Below are 13,829 nucleotides of genomic sequence, written 5' to 3'. Positions count from 1 at the left end.
AGAAGGATCTGCAGGTGGAGAGGCTGAGCCAGCGTATCGCTACCCTGGAGTAGCAAGTGGAGATCCGAGACAACACTATTGATGTCTTGGAAAACCAGCTTCACGATGTGCAGAGGGATCTCGAGGAAGCAAATGACCACTTGGACATGCACCACCTGGAGATGGAGGCTAATGAAGCAGGAAGCGAGGGAGAAGAGGCTCCCGAGGAGCTAGGACCAGCCCCTGGTGCCAATGGGACTACCTCCGCGATGCCTCCTTCACCCGTATCCAGTGTCGCTTCCACCGCTCAGGGTTAAGCAGTCGCTTCGACACTTTTAGGCGGATAGGAACCTATGCGAGCTTAGTAGTATCATATTTTGGACTAGGCTTATGGGTACTTTCCCCTGATTGATGTAACCCTGTAAACTTTTAAATCTGTGGGATCTTTGTCACCGTGTTATCTTCATTCGAACCCAATATTATGATTATGGCATTTTTCCTTCCATATGAATGATATCTTGTCGTTCGAAACTGTGAGTTGGGATAACAATGGCGACAATCTCTGTTTTCAGATGGCAGCTAGGCAGCATCGCGGGCAGAACGAGCAAGCTCCCCCGCCACCTCCCCCAGCTCCCACAGTGCAGAAGCTGATGGCCCAGCAAAATGAGATTCTACGACAGCTCTTGCAGCACCAGCCCCACCAACAACATCATGGTGGAGGCCAGCACCAGCGACCTCCGGCTATGGCAACATACCAGGAGTTTCTGAGCATGCAGCCGCCCTTGTTCACCAAGGCAGAGGATCCATTGGACGACGACGTATGGCTTCGCGTCATCGAGTCCAAGTTTCCCCTCCTCACAGGAGACTGCCCTGATGAGGCCAAGGCTCGCTTCGCCTCACAGCAGCTTCGCGGACCTGCTCGGACTTGGTGGGACCACTTCCGTGCTATGCTCCCCGCTGATCGTGAGGTATCTTGGGAGGAATTCAAGACTGCCTTCAGAGGACACCACATTCCAGCTGGCATTCTTGATCGGAAGTTGAATGAATTTCTAGCCCTTAATCAAGGAACCCGCACGGTACTGCAGTATGCGCAAGCCTTCAACGACTTATGCCAGTATGCAGGGTATCATGCTGATTCTGATGAGAAGAAGAGGGATCGCTTCCGCAGGGGTCTCAATACCAAGCTGCGGGAACGACTCAACACTGTCCGGGCTGATAGCTTCAATGAGTTGGTCAATATGGCCATCTCTCAGGAGGATTGCATTATTGCTCACCGGGCAGAGAAGAAGAGAAAGGCACCAATGGCAGCACCATCCGCTCAGGCTCAGAGGTTCCAGATTGTTTCTCACAATCAGAGCAGGGGTTTTCAGCAGCAGGCAGGCAGATGGGTGATCAGGCCACCTCAGCAGCAACAGCAGCCGGCACCCAACCGCTACCCAGCTCCCGCCCCAAGAAACAATCAGCCTCCACAGCAGCAGCAGTTCCGCCAGGGCAATGGGAACAAGTGTTTCACTTGTGGCAATGTGGGCCACTATGCCAAGAATTGCCCCAGGAACCAGCAAAGGCAGATGCCAGCACCAAATCAAGACAAGGGAAGAAAGCAGAAGGTGCAAGTCAGGCAAGGGAAGCTCAACTTCACTGCTCTAGAGGAAATGCCTGAAGGAGCTCCTATCATGACCGGTACCTTTTCAGTTTATAATCAACCTGCTTTAATTTTGTTTGATTCTGGTGCAACTCATAGTTTCATTAGCCAAAAGTTCAGTGCTAAATGCAAACTGCCATTCTCTCACTCAAAAGGGTCATTCATGATAGTCACACCTGGGGGTAAAATTGCAACTAATCAATTAAACCAAAGTGTGCCTATTCAACTGGGAAGCCACATTATCAAAACCACTCTTCTTGTGTTGGGATTGGAAAATGTGGACATTATTCTAGGGGCAAATTGGATTACCTTGCACCAAGTTGTGCTTGATGTAGCCAGTCGTACCGTGGAAGTTAATTCTCCTTTCTGCGGGAATTTCACTTTGATTCTGCCTAGTCAGGGTTCTTCTCAGTCATGTACTTTCTCTATGACGGAGTTACCCCTGAAGAAGATCCCAGTGGTCTGTGAGTATGCAGATGTCTTCCCTGATGAATTGCCAGGAATGCCACCGGACCGGTATATTGAATTCGCCATCGAGTTGCAACCGGGAACAGCCCCAATTTCCAAGAGGCCCTACCGAATGCCACCCGCTGAGTTGGCAGAATTGAAGAAGCAGTTGCAAGAATTGCTGGATAAGGGATTCATTCGCCCAAGCACTTCGCCTTGGGGATGTCCAGCACTATTTGTGAAGAAGAAGGATGAAAGCTTGAGGCTGTGTATAGATTACCGCCCTCTTAATGCGGTAACTATCAAGAACAAGTATCCTTTGCCTCGTATTGATGTTCTCTTTGACCAGTTGGTCGGGGCCAAGGTGTTTTCCAAGATAGACCTTCGCTCTGGCTACCATCAAATCAAAATACGAGCAAGCGATATTCCGAAGACGACATTCTCAACCAGATATGGGCTATATGAATTCTTGGTGATGTCATTCGGGCTGACAAATGCACCAGCATATTTCATGTATCTGATGAATTCTATTTTCATGCCGGAGTTGGACAAGTTCGTGGTGGTTTTCATCGATGATATTTTGATGTACTCAAAGAACGAAGAAGAACATGCCGGGCATTTGCATGTAGTGCTTCAACGTCTGCGAGAGCACCACCTTTATGCCAAGTTATCCAAGTGTGATTTTTGGCTAAAGGAAATCAAATTCTTGGGTCACACTATCTCTCAGGCTGGAATAACTGTTGATCCTGATAAAGTGCAAGAGGTGATGAATTGGAGGCCACCAACGACTGTTCGCCAGATTCGGAGTTTTCTGGGATTAGCTGGTTATTACCGAAGATTTATTCCGGACTTCTCTCGAATTGCGAAGCCTATTACTGAGTTGCTGAAGAAAGAAGTCAAATTTGTGTGGAGTCAGAAGTGCGAAGATGCCTTCCATGCATTAAGGCAGCATCTGACCACAGCACCAGTATTGGCGCAACCCGACAGCAGCAAGCCTTTTGATGTATATTGTGATGCCTCTGGCACCGGGCTAGGTTGTGTCTTGATGCAAGACAACCGAGTCATTGCTTATGCCTCAAGAGCACTCAGGCCTCATGAGCAAAATTATCCCACTCATGACCTTGAGTTAGCAGCAGTGGTTCATGCATTGAAGATGTGGAGGCACTATCTAATGGGAACCCACTGCAACATCTTCACTGATCATAAGAGCCTTAAGTACATTTTTACTCAGGCTGATCTCAACATGAGGCAGAGAAGATGGCTAGAGCTGATCAAGGATTATGACCTGGAGGTACATTATCACCCAGGGAAAGCTAATGTGGTAGCAGATGCCTTGAGTCGGAAGTTGCAGTGCAACTGTATTCTGATGGATTCTCGCATTAACACCTTGTGTGATGAGTTGAGCAAGATGCAAATTAAAGTGATTCCTTCTGGTTCTTTGTCTCACATTGCTGTTGAGCCAGCGTTGCAAGACCAGATTATCATGGCCCAGCTCAGTGACAAGGGAGTGCAGATTATCAAGAAGAATCTCCATCAGAAGGTTGAGAAGTATAATTGTTTCCGCCAGGATGAGAAAGGTGTGTTATGGTTCAAGAGCAGACTGGTAATTCCTAAGGACCAGGATCTCAAGAGGAAAATTTTGGATGAGGCCCACCTCTCCAAATTCTCTATGCATCTGGGAAGCACCAAGATGTACCATGATTTGAAGCTTTTGTACTGGTGGACCAGAATGAAGAGGGAGATAGCCCAGTATGTATCAGAGTGTGACACCTGTCAGAGGATAAAGGCAAGCCACTTGAAGTCCGCTGGAGCTTTGCAACCACTGTCCGTACCTTCGTGGAAGTGGGACGACATCAGCATGGATTTCATTGTGGGTCTGCCCAACACCCCTCGTCATCATGATTCGATTTGGGTTATTGTGGACCGATTGACGAAAGTGGCACATTTTCTTCCTGTGCACACCACTGATAAGGCTCAGAAATATGCAGAATTGTATATTGACCGGATCGTGTGTTTGCACGGATTACCTCGGACCATTGTTTCTGACCGAGGAGCCCAATTTGTTGCCAGATTTTGGGAACAATTGCAAGAGTCTTTGGGAACCAAGCTAATCAGGAGTTCAGCTTACCACCCACAGACTGATGGTCAGACGGAAAGGGTAAACCAAATCCTGGAGGATATGTTGAGAGCTTGTGCGATCGATTGTGGCAAGAACTGGGATAAGCACCTCTCCTTGGCAGAGTTTGCTTATAACAATAGTTATCAATCCAGCCTAAAGATGGCACCTTTTGAAGCTCTCTATGGAAGAAGGTGCAGGACACCACTCAATTGGTCTCAACCTGGTGAAAGAGAAGTTTTTGGACCTGATTTAGTGACTGAAGCCGAAAGGAAGGTCAAGCTAATCAGGAAGAATCTAGAAGCTGCTCAGGCCAGGCAGAAGAGCTATCATGATAAAAGAAGGAAACCTCTCCAGTTCGCGGTGGGAAGTTTTGTATACCTCAAGGTATCACCCACCAAGGGAGTGGAGAGGTTTGGGATCAAAGGCAAGCTAGCCCCTCGTTACATTGGACCTTATGAGATCATAGAAGCATGTGGACCCGTGGCATACAAGCTGAAGTTACCTTCAAAGATGTCTGCCATTCACAGTGTATTCCATGTATCTCAGCTGAAGAAGTGTGTTCGATTGCCGACTGAAATCATAGCAGAGCCAGAATTGGAGATAGGGCCAGATCTCTCGTACCAAGAGTACCCCTCCAAGATTCTGGATTGCAAGGAAAGATCAACTCGGGCTAAATCGATCAAGATGTTCAAGGTCCAGTGGAGTAATCACTCAGAGGAGGAAGCTACTTGGGAAACCGAGGAATTCTTAAGATCCAACTTCCCTGATTGCCTACCTAAGGAAGCTGGTACGTAATCACCCCCAACCCCTCCTCCTGCCTTTCGAATCTAATTCCCAAAAATATGATCTTAATTCAGAATGAAGTAACTATAAAGTAAAACTTAAAAGGACTTCCTTCTGAAGTTGCAAAGAGAATGACATTCGAAGAGCAGTTTATCCTAATAATAACAATCATCACCCTTTTTCCTATCAGTCTCACCCTTCGCTTCACCCCGGGAGGACTCTGGCCCAAATCTCGGGACGAGATTCCTTTAAGGGGGGAAGGCTGTGACACCCCAGTGTCACCTAGGGTTTCTCTCAAATGCCAAACCTAAGAGCCATTATTTTATGTGAACCAAAGTAAGCATGAGCATCAAAATAACTTAAGTAAGAAAGAATTCACCAAATGTATATACTTAAAAGTGTCATGATCAAAACAATTGAGACTTTTGAAAGATAAGAATGTGCAACCCTAATTCAAACCCTAAGTAAGCCCCATGAACAAAATTCAAGAAAATATGAAAAAGGGGATGAAAAGTTTAAAATTTTGAGTTGAGCCAATTATATAAGTTAAAGTATATTTATTAAGCAACAAGAAAGATTGAGAAGGCTTAGTCAAAATAACTCAAATAAATTCCCAAATCAGCCCTTGATCAATGAATCCTTAGGGAAATTCAGATTTCTGAATTTCTGAATTTTCAGACATCTTCTCAAAGATCCTCTGCGTTCTCTGTTTTTCAAAACTCAAAGCCAGAAGATCCAAATATCAAAGTCGTGCCAAATTACCTTGAACACATTCTGGGAAAGTTTGAACTCAAACCAAATCCATTTGGCACGGTTTTGGCGCAGCTTAACCTCGGGACCAGGCATTCTGACACTGGCACCTTGGTGACGCTACAACTCCCTGTCCCTAGCCTAAAACCGCACGTCGTCCATACACAAAAGACAAAGCTTGGTCTGGTGAACAAATCCCTTGCAGTGATCTTGCCCAAATTCGCGAAGATTTGCTCCCAATCGGCGCTTGAACAGGGGCAGAGGCAACGGGAACACGTGTTCGACCGCGGCTGACACCCCTGGTTCACGCCCGTTCGCGCACCGCGCCTCCCAGTGCACGCCCGCGCGCACTCGCCGGTCCACGACCGCCCGTGCACCGCGCCGTGCCTATAAAGCCCTCCCAGGCGCGCCCCACTTCGCCCCGCACTCACCCTCACCGGCCAGCCACTTTCCTTTAGCTCCGGCGAGCTCATTTCCGCCCGCCATTGCCGCCAGAAGCTTCGGCCACCGTGGCCAGCCCCCTCCAGCCATCCTCTGGGTAGGCCAGTGCTTCGGCTAGCTCCGCCAGTAGCCCGTGAAGCTCGCCAAGCCCTCGGACCCGACCGGACTTCACCGGAGGCCCGAGATCGACCTCACCGGACTTCGGTCTTCCGCCGCCGCGCGTGGACCGAGCTATCCAGTGAGTCTTCGCCCAATTCCTTTCGCTCATAACTTCTCTGGCATCCCGTGGACCTCTCTGACCCATTTGATTGAACTACCTCGCCGTGACCAGGCCGGTCTCCTCGCCGCCGACGAGCATCCCCGCCTGCGCGCGTGGACCGACCGACTCCGGCCATCTCCGACGGCGTTCCGCACACCGTTGTGATCCCCGCGACCTCCCCTTCATCCTCGACCACTTCACCGGAACAGTATCGCCGCCGGTAAGCCCCTCCGCCCTTTTCTTCGCCGCGGCTACTGTTTAAGGTAGAAGAAGGACCTCGGGTTAGGATTTGTAGAACCCGAGGGGTTTTTCTGTAATGCCAGTGACTCATGTGAACAGTAACCTAAGGACTGATTCGCGAAGAAAACTTAGAAAATCGCCAGGGACCCCAATGCAAAGTGGATTTCCATTTAATCAATTCTGTTATTCTTTTTAAAATGATCAGAGAACTTAGAAAATCCATAACTTGATGAAATATTAATCAAAAGTTGTCAAACCAATTTTGCTAGCCCTGGAATATTATGACCTATCATTTAAAAATAGTGAACCCCATGCTTTCTGTTCTAAATTTTAGAGTTTAAAATTAAAAACAGAAACCTACTAAACCTTGTTTAAATAAGAAAAATTAGTTTTTCTTTTGTGCTGAGCTTAAGAAAATTTGTAGATGTTTAAACCTCATTTAGACACTGTTTAAAAATAGTAGGAACCCCAGCATTGAAAAATATGATGTAGTTATCCATTTAAAGCTATTTTGTCCAAAACTTAGAAAAAATCAGAAAGGCATTAGGAATTAATGAACAGTGATTAATAATATTTTTCCTAGTTTACTTATGCACCAGAGAACCTAGGAAAAATACAGAGACCATTAATTTGAACCAGTTTTAAATTAAGATGATTTGTTTAGCGTTATATGGACTGAAAATCAATTATTAGAATTACAAAACTATAACCTAAATGATCCAGTGAACTTACAACCACCAGAGCCCCACTACAAAAATACAGAACACCCCAGCCCAACTTTTTAAGTAGGGAAAATAAATACAGAGTGATAATAAGGCATTTTTCCAATAAATCATAAACAACCCCTTTTAATGTGATAATGGGCAACCAAAATTTTGCTAAGTCCATGATGAGACAAACCACCAGAGAAAAATGCAAACCCATAAAAAATAAGTAAACCCATACCTTTTGCTAGTAATTTATGAGAAAGGCCATTTAATTCAAATAATGCAAACCACCCCTTCCCTTAAGCAAAAAGAGGCCAAACTTCAGAATGATTGCTCTTGCACAAAATACTAACTATGAAAAATAAGAACTCTATTGCTTGATATTTTTCAAATATAGTGGTAGTAGAAAGCACCCATTTGGTTAGAAACTTGAGAAAACCATAGAAAAATAATTAAAAGGTAGTAATGGTTAGAAATTTGTATCAAGTCATGTTGTAACACCTAAAAGCCAGCAAAAATAAGTTTTAGAGAATTACCTACTGTTAAATAATAGTTGTAGTTCAAAGCACCCCTTCTGCCCTAGAGTTTAATAATTTTGTCCAGAGAAAACTATTCACCTTCTGATCCCCAAATTTTAAGACAGAGCACCACCCACCAGTAACAAGCCACTGTAATTTTTGAGGAATTTTTGGAATTTTATAAAAGCAACTTGTAGTTCAAACCCACTCCAAAACCCTTAAGAGAATAAAAGAAAAGGAAAGAAGGAATAAACCTCATCCCAATAAACCTAACTTGAGAACTTATCAATTCTCCCTAAGACTTAAAAGGAATTCAGTGGAACCCCAAAATTTAATCTACCACTTACCTTAGCTAAGTCTAACCCAACTTACCAAGTATACCACTAAAAGGGTTTTACATAAGTAAAGTTAACTTGTTTGAACTCAAAAAGATCATACACCTTTAAAAGTTGTAATTTCTAAAAGCACATATCATATCATGCATATATCTTACGCATTGCATTCATTAGATTGTAATCTTGCCGACGGAGAGTACGTGCTCATCCCCGAGCAAGGACCTATCCAAGAGGAGGACCAGGAGCAGGCTTCAGAGGCTGCTATTGAGGATCTCCCCGCAGCCCCAGCAATTGAAGGCAAGCCCCGGTTTTATGCATAACCATGTTATTATATGCTACTTTACTACACTTAATGCTTGTAGGATTGCAATGTGCACTTAAGTGTAGGAGTTGCTTGAAACCTCTAGTTGCATGAACTTAGGATTCCTTTTTGAGATGAATACTAGTATGCTAGGTCGAGTAGCTGCTTGCTAATCAGGATCTCGGTAGAAGTCGAGTGATTTTTCTAGCACTCGCGCGAGGTCAGGAATTGATTGTATTCATCTTGATAACGGGATCTATGTTGGTCTATGGGCTTGGATCCAGGGAGGATGCCTTGTCCATAAGACGGGAAAAATGAATTAAGGATTAATGTGTGGATACCTGAGTCAAGCTTTTGAACGTACTAAGCACATGCCGGGAAAAATGGTAACCGGTAAACCTAGTACCTGAGTGAAGCCGGGCGCGGACTTTATCCCTCATGCGACCTGAGACTGGGTCTCCCATGCTAGCTATGGTGGGTACAAGTGCGGTCACTGCACGGCGGCAGCCGGGGTCAGTGGAGCATTGTATGCCAAGGCGGTGAGGCCTGGACGCGAACGGGGAATCGATGGGGACGGTTGTCATGTGTGGGGTCGGAGTACCCTGACATGCCGTGTGTTTAGGTTTACCTTGCAAGGTTTAAAACTCGATTCGAATCGTCTGCTTCTCGCAGCTAATGAGACTGCTTGATCCATTGTACTGCATTGAGTAATAAGTGGGAATGAGGTTACTTACAAAAGATGTTGGTTGACTAAATTGCTTGCTACCATGAATGGATAGTTAGGTGCTCATCTAGTCTAAAGGATTACACTAAAACTTGAAAAGCTAAAATTTGTTTTTAGACTCAGCCAGTGCTTTTGGCAAACTAAACCCCTCAGCCAAACAGCTGCATAGTCTAGAGGTAGAGGAGTAGACTCCTCACACCGGTTAAGTCTAGCTGAGTATTAGTATACTCAGCCTTGCTTGTGGCACAATTTTTGCAGGTACCATGCAGGAATTGGTTGATGGTGTGACTTGGCCTACCACCCTGCCACCGGGTTGGATGGTCGAGTGGGACGTGGCTCCGGCAGGAGAGGAGCATGAGGAGTAGTGGGCTAGGCCTTGCCCATTTCCTCATTACCGACGACATCGATTATCCGCTGCACTTTATTTTGTGAACTCTTATTCGCTACTCGAAAACTCCGATCTATGTAATAATTCAGTACTTAATTTGAGGTTTCCTGTTTTATTGTATTTCTTCTGTGACTCACCTTCGAGTGAGATTGTGGAATTTGATCCTAGTTAAGTGGCTCTATCAGACTAGATCTGAGGGACTGACGGGTTATTCCGATTTAAGTGTGTTACGACCCCTGAGGCGTGACTTAGGCACTTAAGTTGGAATAATTCGGGTGGTTCTGCCACAGAGTCCCTCGGACATGCCCGACATACCGAGGGATGTCGCCGAACACTCGCTGGATATCCGAGCTGGAGCCCGACCCGTGAAGCAGCCTCTGCGCCGATTCGACGAAGAAAAGCGCAGAGCCATAGGTGAGGAGATCCACAAGCTGATGGCCGCAGGGTTCATCAAAGAGGTATTCCATCCCGAATGGTTAGCCAACCCTGTGCTTGTGAAAAAGAAAGGTGGGAAATGGAGGATGTGTGTAGACTACACTGGTCTAAACAAAGCATGTCCGAAGGTTCCCTACCCTCTGGCTCGCATCGATCAAATCGTGGATTCCACTGCTGGGTGCGAAACCCTGTCATTCCTCGATGCCTACTCAGGGTATCACCAAATCAGGATGAAAGAGTCTGACCAGCTCGCGACCTCTTTCATCACACCCTTTGGCATGTATTGCTATATTACTATGCCATTTGGTTTGAGGAATGCAGGCGTGACATACCAAAGGTGCATGAACCACGTGTTCAGAGAGCACATCGGCCGAACAGTCGAGGCTTACGTCGATGACATCGTAGTCAAGACGGGGAAAGCCTCCGACCTCCTCTCTGACCTTGAAACGACCTTCAAGTGACTGAGGGCGAAGGGCATGAAACTCAATCCTGAGAAGTGTGTCTTCGGAGTCCCTCGAGGCATGCTCCTGGGGTTCATCGTCTCCGAGCGGGGCATCGAGGCCAACCGGAGAAAATCGCGATTGTCACCAACATGGGGCCTATCAAAGACTTGAAAGGAGTATAGAGGGTCATGGGATGCCTTGCGGCTCTGAGCCGCTTCATCTCGCGCCTCGGCGAAAGAGGCCTACCCCTGTACCGCCTCTTAAGGAAGACCGAGCGCTTCACTTGGACCCCCGAGGCCGAGGAAGCCCTCGGGAACTTAAAGGCGCTCCTTACAAGCGCGTCCATCTTGGTGCCCCCCGCTACGGCAGAAGCCCTCTTGATCTACGTAGCCGCAACCACTCAGGTGATCAGAGCCGCGATCGTGGTCGAGAGACGAGAGGAAGGGCATGCACTGCTCGTCCAGAGGCCGGTCTACTTCATCAGTGAAGTACTATACGAGACCAAAATCCGCTACCCGCAAATTCAGAAGCTACTGTACGCGGTAATTCTGACGCGACGAAAGTTGCGACACTACTTCGAGTCTCATCCGGTGACTGTGGTGTCATCCTTCCCCCTGGGGGAGATCATCCAGTGCCAAGAGGCCTCAGGTAGGATTGCAAAGTGGGCGGTGGAGATCATGGGCGATACAATCTCGTTCGCTCCTCGGAAGGCCATCAAGTCCCAAGTCTTGGTAGACTTTGTGACTGAATGGGTCGACACCCAGCTTCCGACAGCTCCGATCCAGCCGGAACTCTGGACCATGTATTTCGATGGGTCGCTGATGAAAACAGGAGCAGGTGCGAGCCTACTCTTCATCTCACCCCTCGGGAAGCACCTCCGCTACGTGCTATGCCTCCATTTCCCGGCGTCAAGCAACGTGGCCGAGTATGAGGCTCTGGTTAACGGGTTGCGCATCGCCATCGAGCTAGGGGTTCGGCGCCTCGATGCTCGTGGCGACTCGCAGCTTGTCATCGACCAAGTCATGAAGAACTCCCACTGCCGCGACCCGAAGATGGAGGCCTACTGCGACGAGGTTCGGCGCCTGGAACACAAGTTCTATGGGCTCGAGCTCAACCACATCGCTCGACGGTACAACGAGACTGCGGATGAGCTGGCTAAAATAGCCTCAGGGCGGACAACGTTTCCCCCGGACATCTTCTCTTGAGACCTACATCAACCCTCCGTCAAGACCGACGACACACCCGAGCCTAAGGAGGCCTCGGCCCAGCTTGGGGTTAGCCTGGGGAGCTCGCCCCATGGCAACTCGCGCCGCCTGGGCCCCCGCTTGGGGGCATCTGTGCGGAGGCCAGCCAACCGGCGTGGCGCGGTGCGGCACTGGTTGCAGAAGCTGGCACCATCTTAAGGGCCTTCCTGGGAGCCAGATTGGCCGAATCGTGCCTCCGTTTGCTGGGAGGAAAAGGTAAAGCAGGATCAGGACACACAAAGAAAGAGCCAGGACATAGTTATCCTTAGATACTTACCCGCTCCAGACCAAGGCCAATCGTGCCTGCGGGGAGGCCCCTCGGGCCTCGGTCCCCGCAGGCGCCGCCGAGGTTCGCCTCGCTGCCGGCTTCAGCGCCGTTCCCACTTCGGGCGCCCGGGGCACCGAAGGGACGGCCTGCCCATGCGACGTCACGACGGCCTGAGGATCAACCTCCTGTACGGTCGGCATGAGCGGCTGCTCTTGGGGGACAGGCGGGTCGGCCTGACCCCCCGGGGTCACCTCAACTACCTCGGCCAAGGGGCCAAGTACCCCCTCAGCCTGCCCCTGCTCTTCGGACCGGGACCCCGATGTCCCAGCCTCAGATACCGACAGCACCAGCCCGCTCGAGGGCTGGCTCGACGACCCCTGGCCTAGCCTCAGATCCGGGCTGAGGCCAAGGCGGGCCGCCATGTCGTCGTCCTCGTCATCATCGTCGTCAGGCGTCTCCGGCGACGGCTCCCTCAGGAGCCCGTCCCTCTCCTGCCTCCGACGGCGCCTCTCCAAGGCGTCTCGAGCCCGCATCCGCTCGCGAGCCCGAGCCTTTTTCACGTCCTTCTTCTCCTTCTTCTTCTCTGCGGCGACCCTCCGCGTGGCTCGGTCCACCGTGTCCTCTGGGACCGGTGGCAGGGAAGGCTTGTAACACCGCAACTCCTGGAGACGAACGGAAATCCCGACCGTGAGAATCAAGGGCAACCTGACACAAGAAAGGAGAAGGAGCGGACACTCACCAGGGACACGCACCCACGCTCGAGACGCATCAAGGGCTGGGTAAGGGTGTCGGTGTCCACCCTCCCTACCGTGCCCGCTACCCGCCTGCGGAGGTCATCGGTGGAGAGGGGGACCGAGGACATCTACGAACCCTCCAAGTCGACTCCCTTCATCATCTCCGAAAGCGGCAACCGCCGCTTTGCCAAGGGAAGCACCCTCTGGCGATGGAATGGATGGCAGCAACCACCCCCGTGGCGGTAAGCCCCCCGTCTCGTAGCTCCTGCAAGGCCTCCAGAAGGGGCTGGAGTTTCTCCTGTTTCTCGCGTGTGACCCCATAGCGCCAGTTGCTGCCGGCGGCAGTCACCACTCGTTGAGAAAACGATGGGAGCCTCCCGTCATCATTCCGGAGGTAAAACCACCGGCGCTGCCACCTCTTGTTCGAAGACACAAGGATGGAGGGGACGTACTGTTGCGCGCGCGCCTGCCTCAACTGGAGGATGTAGCCACCGGCCCGCACCGCCATGCGGGCCTTCTTTTCCCCCGTCGTCAAGGCAAAAGGCTCCGCGGTGAAGAGATGGGTCCACAGATCCCAGTGGGGGTCAATCCCCAAAAAACCCTCGCAAACCGCCACAAAGATGACCGCTTGCGCAATGGAGTTGGGGTTGAGATTGTGCAGCTCCACCCCGTAGTAATGCAGGAGCGCCCGCATGAAACGACTTGCTGGCACTCCGAACCCCCGCTCATGGAAGGAGACGAAACTCAGCACGTACCCCGGCGGCGGGGTCGAGCCAGCCCCGCTCGGAGGGACCATCCACTCCGGCTGTGGGTCACCGGAGAGGGGACGAAGCAAACCATCGGCGACAAGGGCCTCCAGATCGTCCACCGTGACGGTGGAGAAAGGCCACGGGTCGCGCGGCGGAATGACGGTTACCCGGTCGGCCATCGCCAAACGAAGGGGGCGGCGGCGGAGCGGACAAGGTGCGTGGTTTTCTTTCTCTGGCTATTCGCTTGGGTCACGGAAACCAAAGCAGGAGGCGAGCAGCAGAGTAAAGAACCACCACCGGTCCCTCCTCTAAGTATATAAAGG

This window comes from Zea mays, chromosome 2 (genome assembly GCF_902167145.1).
Source record: "Zea mays cultivar B73 chromosome 2, Zm-B73-REFERENCE-NAM-5.0, whole genome shotgun sequence".
In the NCBI taxonomy this organism is placed as follows: Eukaryota; Viridiplantae; Streptophyta; class Magnoliopsida; order Poales; family Poaceae; genus Zea; species Zea mays.
This window is presented reverse-complemented; position numbering follows the sequence as displayed.